This window comes from Vespula pensylvanica, chromosome 16 (genome assembly GCF_014466175.1).
Source record: "Vespula pensylvanica isolate Volc-1 chromosome 16, ASM1446617v1, whole genome shotgun sequence".
NCBI lineage: Eukaryota > Metazoa > Arthropoda > Insecta > Hymenoptera > Vespidae > Vespula > Vespula pensylvanica.
The window spans coordinates 1,436,154-1,445,120 of NC_057700.1; positions in this window are offsets into that span (position 1 = coordinate 1,436,154).

Here is an 8,967-nt window from a genome sequence, read left to right on the forward strand (position 1 = left end):
ACACTTGATGTAACTGTATACTTCGCGTTAGTATAAACGTAATAAAACAAGATATGTGTAATTTATTGGTTAAATATAGATTTGATCTCATTATGGATATGATTATGGCGGTATACAAAATTGCGTATGCATTTTATGTATGCAGTATACTTTTACCCTTTTTTAAACGCGAATTAAATTAATTCTTATATATTGTGAAATTATCACTGTTCCTTTTTTTCATAACGTATCTTGAATAATTTGCAAAATGCATCAAATTAAAATTTAAATTTTGTAGATATATTAAACAGTTTTGTATGGAATTTGTATGGAATTTTTTTTTTAATTCATATATTTGTACATAAAAACCACGCATAATTTCGTAATTTTGTTTAAAGATAAAACTTATTTTCTAATGCATTGAGAAATCAGAATATTTAATGCTCATTTTTTTGCTATTTTAATGTTTGGTTTTTCTTATTTTAGCATTACAATCTGTGGCTATAAATATATATACTATTAGATTTTTATATTAACTAAATTATCAAAAGTGAAAATATTTAGCCATGGATTGTATATACAATTACATCTTTCCACACATGCCCTTTTATATGATTTTCTGTTACAGATAGTTCTATCTCAAAGCTGCAAGGTTAAATATTGGAAAATATCCCTTTATCAATGGGATTAAAAACAAAAAAAAAAAAGATTACGAACACATTATAAAATAGATTTATGTTTCAGGTTTTCCAGATGCTTTAATCAATGAAAAGTCGAAAAAAGATAATATAAATAAATACATTTAACTACGGGGAATATGAATGAAGAATTGGAACTGCAAAAGATAAAAAGCAATGGAGGTTGAATCGTCTGCAATTACTTCTTTTATTTTTTTTTTTTTTTTATTATTTTAAATATTGAAGAAACTTTTAATTAATCCACGTAATTCATTTCTGTTTCAGGCAATATAATCTCAATTGGCAAGATTCAATTTCATTCTTGGTTGGCTGTCGTTTCGGTGTGTGAGTATGTATGTGCGTGAAATAATTGTTATTTTAATGTATGTTTCATTTTCAGAAAGTAATAATGTTATGAATTTCTTATGTTCACAGGTTACTGGTGCATTACATAAAATTTGCATCTTAATTTTTATTTAATTATAAAGTGTTTTATGTTCACAAATAATTACCGATAATTTGTTGTATAAAATTCGAATATTATTTTAATTGTTCCTTGTTTAATCATAGGATGGTTAAGATGTTTTATATTTACAGATGATTGCTGATTTCTTACATAAAATTCGCACATTATTTTAATTGTTTTTTGTTCAATTATAAAATGTTTTAAATGTTTTATGTTCACAGGTAGCTGTGCTGTTTGTATCACCTGAAGAGAGTTTACATATATACATATACAATTAAATGTTAGATAATAAGATAATATATGTAATATTGCATTTTTGTTTCAGTTATAAGATAATTAAGATGTTTTATATTTGCAGGTGGTTGCCTATTTATTATATAAAATTTGCACATTATTTTAATTGCTACTTGTTCAATTATAAAATGTTTTAGATGTTTTATGTTCGCAGATAGCTATGCTGTTTGAAGAAATCATTTGAAAAATTATACATACACATATATATATATATATATAATTAAATGTTAGATAATAAGATAAGATATATAATGTAACATGAAAGATATCTTTTACAGGAATTAATCTTTTACAGGATTAAATTATTTCTATTGCTTTTCAGATAATATCTTTATATAGTATCAGATAATGCTTAATAAGATACATAATCTTTATATAATGTATATAGGCTGTGAATATAATGAACATTGTAGTCTGTTTCAGTTTCAACATCATGTACATCGGAGTTTGTGCAACCAATTCGCACATGTTAATTAAGAATAGAGTTTCATATAAAGTGCTCTATTCTTTATCGGGTAGGTAGGTCGATATCAAACGGATTCATAAATTTTCGTCTAATCTCGATTGATTAGAAAAAAGTTTTTGATTCGTTTCGCGATTGATTTTGTTTGCTTTTCCAAATTATAATAATTTTTATTAGATACATAAAAATGATTCTATATAATTAGTTCTAATAATAGAGTATTGGTATTAATAGTAGAGTCTTTAAATGATATTAATAGTAGAGTCTTTAGCCCGTGGGTCTCCGTGTGCAGCAACCTCCAAGTGGTGAGACCTGGGTCGATATTAATTGCGATATATGATAATTCTAAATAACGCAAGTACTGTCGAGCTGATGGCTGCATTTAAATTCAATTCAAATTTAGTATATTTTACGTCGATGTTGTTTGTTCAATTTTACAATTAAAAGCTTTTCTTATTATTTGTTTTTATCGATCGATCAAATTTAACTAATTTTCGTTTCATTGAATTGATTCATGAATAATTAATGAGTTTACTACATAAAAGTAATGTACGAATCAAACCAAAAATAATCTATACAAAATAGTAAAACTAGAAAAATAACATTTATAACATGTCATATACAGTTACATACATGTACATGTATTAAAGTATGTAATATATCCTTACATATATATATATATCATCAACATATCGATAATCTAAATATAATCATCTTTCTTTTTTACAGCCTAAACATCTTTCTAAATATATACAAACGTAGACTAGAACATCAAGATTAAACAATATTATATTTATTATCGAGGAAAATAAACGTGAGAGATGATCATAATTGTGAGAATTGAAAAGGAACAGGAGAAAAGTTGGAACGATGAAGGCATCTTTCAGCCCCAACCCACGTCCAAGAGGGCATCCCCTTTTCAAGATAGAAATCTCACGTGGATATACCTTCTCGCTCGGACTTATAAGAGCTTATTTATAAACAGACGCAGCCACCACAATGGTTATTGTTTCAGCGCACGGTATGCGAAGCGGCGTCGTATGCGCCGCCTATTTATGACACATTATGCGAAAGCGCACCCGATAGCAGTGCATACGAGCAGTATTGCATTTCGTGCCATTGTGATGGCAACAATGATATAGTTCGGGCCCATATGCTTCCCTCTCTCTCTCTCTCTCTCTCTATCTCTCTCTCTCTCTCTCTCTCTCTCTCTCTCTCTGTCTGTCTCTCTCTCCTTTTTTTCTTTCTCTTTCTCTTTTTCAATGGATAGCATAAATCATGATTCGTGCTCGAGTTTACCACGAAGTGGGTGTCGAGCTCGAACGCTTTGCTTCTTTCTTCTTCTTCCTTTTATTTCTTTCTTTTTTCTTATTTTTTTTTTTATTTCTTTTTTCTTATTATTTTTATTTTCTTTTCAACATCGTGAGATCCAAAAGAATTTCTAATGAGGTTTCTAAAGATATCTCTCGTTCCTACATTTCTTTTTTTCTTTTTTTTTTTTTTTTCAATTTGATGATATTTACGTCCGATTAATCTTAATATCTCTCTTTAAGACGATTTAAAGTTCTCTATGAAATGGAATAGATAATTATTGAGTATGATTACTTATTGAAATTCGATACTCGAGCTTTAGTCTCGAAGATAGAAAGTAGTAAGATCTCGTGGTAGTATATTATGGTTTCCAGAAATACTGAGGTTTTCGATGTTAAGGTTCATTAAAGTGATCGTTAAGTTAAGAAGAAACGGCGAACGCTCGACCTTTGGAATTTGAAAATATGATTTCTGGAAGAGAGATACACGTAATGAGCTTTGAAGAGCGAGAGAGTAGAAAAACGGTAGTCCAGATGATCCGTGAGAAAGAAAAGGTATAGTTGGTTTCTGTTGGTATGCAAATCGGTGAATAGCTGAAACAGAAAGTATAGGTATATACGTGTATGCTTCGAAGATAGGACGAGATAGCTGTACGTTTGTATAGTCAAGTAATTATCCTGATCGTTAAAAATTTTCAAAATTGTTTATTATGAAAAGCCGAACAATCACCTCGATCAAAAATGATTTTGATCCTGTCAGATAAAGAGAAAACGTCATAGAATAGAGAAGCCTATCTTCTCTCTTTCGACTTTCCGATTGGCGCATGGCGAGTTCCAGTCGCGCGAGCGACAGCACGGTCGCGCCGCATTCCAGCCACGCGCCTTGCCTAGGAACACTGGCGTAACAATTGCTGTTTAACTATGAATACCTAATTTCTTAAGAAGCAATTGTATATTTCGTCGGTTGAAACGATTTACATAAAAGTCTAATCAAAGTTCGACGATTGTATAAAGATTCAAAGAATTTCTTGGGCGTAATGGACAGATATTTAAAAAAAAAAAAAATCTATAACGAGTCAAAAATAAAATCAATGATATCGTTAGATGGAACGAAGGATCGTATTCCTATTCACCGATCCTATTTCTATATTTATACTCGATATTTATTCGAGATGAAATGTCGAGTAAGTTAGGATATATCGTTGAGAAAATCGTGATAGTTACGCCAATGGAAGGACGGTAAGAACAGTAAGAGCAGCACGAGCCTCGACCACGGCAGTCGTGCTCGAGCGGAGGCGGTGGGAGCCGTCCTCTCCTCTTCTACATCGTGGAGAAGCGAGGAGAAGAGAGGAAATGGAAGCAAAAGGAATCGAAGGTAGGAATGGAGTCAGAAAAGGGGCAAGTGGCGAGAGGTAGTGGCAGACGATGGTGATGGTGGTGGTAGTGATGGTGCTATAGTGGCGATGGTGGTGGTGGTGGTGGTGGTGGTGGCGGCGGTGGTGGTGGTGCTGCTGCTGCTGCTGCTGCTGTTGCTGCTAGAGAAGGGGTTCAAAAGAGGTGAAGGAAATGGAGGAGGGAAGTGGTCGCGAGCGTGGACGAGTAAAGGAGAGAGGGAGCACCGCGGGACGCAATCACGTCCTGCACGCGCCGTGCCCCGAGCCACTTACAGACGCTGTTACACGAGGCATCCACTCTCTTTCCATTTCTCTTCTTCATCCATACTTCCTTTCCAATCTATTAAATTAATCTCCAATCTTTTCAATTCCTATTTCTATCCATTACAATTCCTGTCCTAATATCGTATCAGATAATAGCATTAAGAAAAATTATACTTCTTTTTTTTTTTTTTCGTTTTCCTTTTGCTACAGGCGTATCTGATTTGTATCTTCAATCGATATTTTTAGGGCTGTTATATTCCATTTGTTATTGGATGTAATTTGTTTGGATTTAAATTTAAGTTTATTAGAGAATGTATGTATTAGTATCGGTAATCGGAGAATAAATTGAAAGTTGAATTTTGTGCAATCGGAAAATATTTTGTAAAAAAATAATGATTAACGATAGAGTCTAGAAGATGGCGTTTATTATATACGGTTGCAAATATCAGAAAAGGGTAGGTTCTGTTTCGTGTAACATCGCATTGGTCACGACTTCGATCACGAGGCGCATAGTGGTCTGACCCACGAGCTCCTAGCGTTCTGAGTACGTTCCAAGTGTGGGAACTACTCATCCCCGAGACTCTCGGCGACCTTTCGTTGCAACCTGCAACCGCATCTCTGTTTCTTATCTTTTCCCATTGAAGGTTGCTCCAGATGTCCCTGAATATATGATATCTAATCTTTTTTTTTTTTCTTTTCTTCTCTTTCCTTTCTAAATTGCAAATGCATAGGAAGACTCCTTTTTTTACCATTCAATGGATTTCAAAGCTACAGAGTTATCTTTAGAGAAACGTTCCTATTGCATACTATTTCTACATGTGTACCTATATATACAAGTACATAGATAGAATTTTGCTTTTTAGTTTCATTTAAAAGATAGATCCTTAAGATAGATAGCTAGTTTCCCGGCCACCTGCACCATTCTCTGGAATGCGTTTTCTGCAGTCGATGATCCTCCCATACTAGACGCTCACGAAACGAGCAAAGTTCAAGGTAGATTACTCGACATTTAACGAGCCTGCGGTACTACCTACTACATCGGATACATCGGATACATCGGCTGTCGATTCGCGTGTCAAGATTTCTTCTAGCTCCTCCTTTTACTATGCCGAGGATGCAGAATGCATTTACGTTGTATCCTATCGAGGGAGACTAATGGATGCATCTATAGAAGACGAAAGAAATTTCTTCCTTCAAATAGTTATCCCTTTGGATTTTTAATTTCATGGATATGTTAAAAGGATTATCATTATATTGTTATTGCTATTGATTCTTTTATCATATAATTTGATAAGTTATTAATGTTTACAAAAATTTGTTCTTTTAACATTTCGAATGATTAATGTTTCATTACGTTTTTCTTAATGGATGCTGGAGACGTATATCTTTGCGAGGGAATGATCTTTTGGATAAAAGGAAAAAAAAAAGAAGAAATGAAAAGACGAGAAGAGAGGGTATTCGTGAAATTCAAGATCGTGACCCCGCGAGCAGAAGTGAGTCTTGGTAAAACTCTCGGCCGTGATCTCTGATCTGGATTGGCCGCTTGATCCGGTTCTGCTTCTCAGTTCGAAGGCTCACAATTACTATCACAATGGCGAATCCTCGAGGGTGCGTTCGAGTTCGTGTCGTGCGAGGTAAAGTACAGGCTACGAGATCGATACGCTCTTCTCGTTCATCGCGATCTCCATTCTTGATGATTGCTGTTTCAGCGTACTCGATCGAACGACCTTCGGGCGATTTTGTACCATTTTTCATAAATTTAAAATGACCTTTCCTAAAAGTTTTCTTCATCTTCGATGACTTTAAAATCAAATTTCTAAGTAGTTTTCTTTTTTAACATACATTTAACAATTATATTTTATATTCATATATATGTGGATATAAATAAAATTATATATTTCAATTAATATGTTAAATATAGATATGACTATTAAAGTTCGACATGATAAGATAATATAGGAGATGGTAATACTATGGCTGCTTTAATTAATATATATTAATTATCGACAAAAGTTTAAGTACCGAGAACGTGTTTAAATAATAAACGACGTTCGAGATGTTGCTTATCTGTCAAAATGTCAACCTTTTCTATAGGTAGAAACTATTAAACGGGATGTATATGCATGTATGTGGGGTTAATTAATTAGCAGATGAGCAAGCACTCTTCTACGAACGGACAATGTTCTTGGCCTCGTTAGAGAGCAGGGTATGCAGATGAGATCTATTCATGAACGAAGCGCCCAATTAAAGCTTCTCTCGTCGAGAGAAAACGTTATACGATGAATCGAACGAACGTTAAGAGAGTGCCAAGATGGTTGACAAAATATAATTATTCGTGTCTCGACATGATGTATTCGAAACGAGTTCTCGATCTTTCCTTTTCCTTTTTCTCTCTTTTTTTTTTTTTTCTTAGAGAACTAAACTAAAGAAGAAGGATGAGCGTATACGCTTCCTAGGACTTGAGATTTAAATTACGATCTAGTTTATGAGCTTGTTAATTAAGTATCTATTTATGTTTTTACTCGATTACATACGTGTATCGAAATAATAATTACATTTATGTTTAACACATCGGCAATGTATTTATATAGATTTCATGTAAAACATTAATGACACTCGCTTATTAACGACGGTAACAGAAAATAGAGGATATAATATATTTGTATTAATTTATAAAATTAAAGAATACACGTCGGTGGTATATATTTTGGTATTCAATTTCGTAAGCGTGTGAATCAAATAATAATAGTATACATATCATAACACTATATCTTACATGTAAATGTTGTCACAGAGTTTTATTAATTTTTTATAATTTCATTTTTTAATAATTATTTTTTTTTTTAGATAGAACCAAAAAATAAATTTTCTAACGAATGATTAATATTTCTTGTATATCTAAGATAGATTTAATTCAGAATATTATTACTTAATTAAAAACAGTTTTACGTAATATAATAGTACATGATATAATCGTAAGCAGCATAAGTTAAAAGAACTTCAAGGACAATAACAAACTGTATACGATTTGTTTCAAGGCGAGATTAACGAATGACCTTTAACGAGTCCAGACACTCAGTCGCCTAGACTCTCTCCCTCTTCTCTTTCTTTCTCTCTCTTTCTCTCTCTCTCTCTCTCTCTCTCTCTCTCTCTCTCTTTCTCTCTGTTTCTCTCTCTCATGGTATTATGGTATAGCTAGTAATCGTGAGAACGTATGAGTAGCTCGTCTAATGGCGAAAGAGCACGAAGTCTTCGAGTTGATTCGGCATTTGTATCGGCATCCGGAACACCTGTTTTCAAATATATCCACGTTGGTGACTTACGCAAGCTTTTAGAAAGAACCACACCTGTTAAATTAGGATCTAAGTGTGCGCGCATCTCGTATTAATTATCTTTCTCCTTGGAAGAACACCAGAACGAAGTGTATTGTTCAGAAAAATGTTTCTTCGAATATAATGGGAACGAATTTTATATAAACAGGTAGATACATTATTTTAAAAAAGTCGTATAAGATAATTTATCGTGATATTGTATTAAAATGTCGTTGGAAACGATTAAAATAATATTGATATTGAAAAATAGTATAGTTAATTGTAATTGTTCATAGTACTAATTAAATTAAAAAAAGTACTAATTAATTAAAAAAAGTACGTGTTTATCTTCAAAATTAAATTAAAAATATCTCTAATCGTTTCTAATCATTCTCCAACAAATTTTTATATAGCATCATTTCATTTTTATCGAACTTTCGCTCGTATATTCTCGTTAAGAAAAGCAACGGCGTAGATAAGTCGTACGTAGCCATGAAAAAAAATCAAGTTTGGAGTTTGAAGGTTCGAAAGATTATGCAGGTATGCACGTTATCGTTTCCTGTGTGATAACAGCTCGAATATCGGAGGGTATCTTTCGACGAAAGGAGAAATAAATAAAATCTGATCGATCGAGGGTGTCGTAATCAACATCGAAGTGAGATAAAGAAATTGATAATTTTTATTTAATAATTCGTGCCTGTGTGTTTGGATATGTATCGAACAAAAAAGATTTATTTTTTGTAACTATTAGATTTGTATATTTTTAAGATTTACACAGAATAATTATTTATTTATTATTACAATAAATA